Source organism: Myotis daubentonii, chromosome 6 (genome assembly GCF_963259705.1).
Source record: "Myotis daubentonii chromosome 6, mMyoDau2.1, whole genome shotgun sequence".
NCBI classification, from domain to species: Eukaryota; Metazoa; Chordata; class Mammalia; order Chiroptera; family Vespertilionidae; genus Myotis; species Myotis daubentonii.
The window spans coordinates 98,659,345-98,662,553 of NC_081845.1; positions in this window are offsets into that span (position 1 = coordinate 98,659,345).

The window sequence follows — 3,209 nt, forward strand, 5'->3', positions numbered from 1 at the left end:
GAACCCTGGGCAGGACACAGTCTCTGTGCTGTGGCTTTCTTTGGGAGGCCTTGTTGCTTTATAGTAATAACACATATTACAGCGACACTACATTCGACGCTGTTTGTTCGTCTGCGTTTCCTGTGTTTCTCTAGCTACCTGTTGTAGAATATGATCTCTTCCTGTGATTAACACAGGGCCTCACTCACAGAGGGCAGGGCTCTACCTGACGTGAGCCCTGTGCTGTGGCTTGAGAGCCTGGTGGCCCTCCCTCATGCTCTGTCCAAAGGAAACATCTTCCCGACTGAGACTCCCGGGGCTCTCTCCCTGCCCCGCTGAGCGAGCGCTGCCCTCGCTGGGCTCTCCGGGGCCTCGCCGGAGGGAGCGCGTTCCCGCAGAAGGAAGGCAGCAGGTCGCTCACAGCTGAGGGGACGTGAGTTTGTGGACCTCTCTTTTGGGAAGAGAAGGAAACAGGTTTGAGAGCCCTGGGCCCCTAAACAGGATAAGGGAAAGGGCTCGGGCAATATTTCCATCGTTTTCAATGTTGCCAGTCCCATGGGCACAAAGCCCAATGCCACCTCTCACCATGAATCCCTAACCGTGGCCAGCCCAAGGCCTGACACAGAAGGAACTCGGGAGCCAAATGATCAGCTTTTCTTCCCAGAACCTTCCTTCACACCCTCCTTAGAGACGCCTTCCAGCCACCCCTCTCTCTCTGAGCACTGCCCTCACCCATTCCTGAGACCCCCATCTCTTGGAGGTGCCTTCCCTCTCCCCGCCCCTCGTCCCCTTTATCAAGGCCCAACTCACACAGAGGCAGGCAGCATGGGCAGCCATGGCTGCAGCCGAGGGAGCAGCAGAAACAGCCTGAGAGCAGGAGCAGCGCCAGCACTCAGCGTCCACGCAGAGAGCAGAGCAGGAAATCCGCTGGGTGTCTGCTTTCCGTGCCCTTTATTGTGGGTCTCTGGCTCTCTTTCACTTTTGCTGCAGAGTCCACACCCAGAGAGTACCCCTGACCACGCACCTCCGCAGCCAACCCACTGCCTCCTTCTTCCAGACCTGGGAGGGGCCTCTCTGCTGAGAATCTCTCCTGATTGACAACGCCCCCCCCCCGCCCCCCCTACCCCCCACCCCCGCCACCCCCCCACCCCCCGCCCCAGTCCTGACTTACGACTGTCCAGTCTGTAGCCCTGGGCCCTCAATGGCTATAGCCCTTGAACACTTGGTGGTCTGTGGGGAAGCACGGGACTCGGTTAGAAGGTCTGTAAGGAGGATTCTCCGAAAGGTCGGGGGGCCTCTAGGGGGACCTTGCCGAAGGCGGCAGCCCCTGCCTTGACTTTTCAACACAAGCCCGAGCCCCCGGGTGTTTTGCTGGAGTGTGTATGCTGAGTCTTCAGACCCGACCTGATAGACACACGTGCCTTCTCAAGGATGCTTGCCCTGCTGATTGTATCTAATAGTTAGTTTTACTTCAAGCTGTTGTGACAATAAAAGCCTGAGGAGGCAGGAGAACGAGGCTGCCTGGGGCCTCCTGCCAAGCAGTCCCTTCGCCTCTCTTTCATAGAAACATGTGTCAGAGTCATCATTCATCCGACGCTCAGGGTCTGCTGCTCAGTCCCGGCAGTGGTCCTCTCCTGCTGCTTTAGGAGCCCCGTCAGCTAGGCCCGTTCTGAGAGCAGGGCCCCAGGAGCAGCCTGTCCTCTCTCCAGGCTGGAGGCGCGAGGCGCGAGGCGCGAGGCGGGAGGCCTGCCCCAAGGCATAGGAGACATGACCCTGGCTCAGTCCTGGGTGCCGCCTGCTACATTACCGTGGGCAGATCTGTTCACCGCCTTAGATACTGGTCTTCTGGCCCATGAAATGAGATGACTGGCGGGAACTCCTAGGTGTCTGCCAGCCTCAGACGACAGGTGTATAAAATGTCCTTTCTGCGGCTCCCCAATCCTCCCCGATCCTGTGCCAGAACCTGCAAACCAAATCCGCGACTTGAGAGCAAGCCACAGCCGACAGTGGAACGCTGACCCCGGCTCCCACACGCGGAAGCAGGCCCGCACCCACTCTGAGGGCCGGGGCCTCCACTCCCCCCACCCTCGCTCCCCTCTGCCCCGACCCCAGCGACACCTAAGCATGCGCTGGCTCCCTGGCTCTGCCTCCCTGCCGGGAGCTCACCCAACCACTCCCACCCTCCTCCGTGCCCCGGGAGTCACTCCCGCCCACACTCTCAGGGCGCTGCCACCGATCCCACCTGAAAAGGGCACCGCATCGGGCTCCAGATGTGCCCGAGGACGAAGGCTGGAAAAGGCCAAGTTATCCTCTGTGTCTGCTGTGCTTCCCGCCGCCTTGGACCGCGACTTCATTTCCTGGTGGATCTCAAACCATCTCACTTTATTTCAGGGCTTTTGCCTCGGGAGAGCTGGGACCGGTGGAAGTGCCCACACAGGGCGACGGGCCCAGGGGCTCCTGCCAACATCCCCCAAAGCGGAACACAGACCGTGTTCTTCCACTGAAGCTCTCGTTGCTCAGCTAATAAAACTGGGAGAACGGACCGTGATCGACATGCGTTTTGTGGGGTTGGGCACATTCCTTTAAACACACAGGCCCGGTCGGAGGGGGGCCTCGGTGGGAACGCCGCTTCCCGCTCTTCTGCGTGCAGAGGCCTCTCCGGGTCCCGTGGCTCCGGGTGGAGCGACCGATGCTGTGGCCTCTGGGTCCGCACAGCAGGGCGGGCTGCTCTGCACCCCGTGTGCACTAGGCCCTGGGTTTGCTGAAGCGTCACCCGCCCGCGGGCAGGCAGAGAGTCTGAGGGCAGTTGCCAGGGACAGAGAGCAGAGGCAGGGGCAGGGGCAGAGGCAGGGGCAGAGGCAGGGGCAGGGGCAGGGGCAGGGGCAGGGGCAGAGGCAGGGGCAGGGGCAGGGGCAGAGGCAGGGGCAGAGGCAGGGGCAGGGGCAGAGGCAGGGGCAGAGGCAGGGGCAGAGGCAGGGGCAGGTTCAGGGGCAGAGGCAGGGGCAGGGCCAGGGCCAGGGCCAGGGCCAGGGCCAGGGCCAATGCCAGGGAAACGCAGTCCCGCTTCCCACTTGTCCGCACCCACTGCCATCTCAGATCCTCAGCCACTTCTGGGAAAGGAAGGTGGAGAGAAAGTGGTCAAGGCTGCTTAACAGCAAACCGCCCTCTTCTCCTTCCCTTTCCTTCTTTGCCATTCTCGCCTCTGCAGCCACGCCATCTTGGCGCCAATG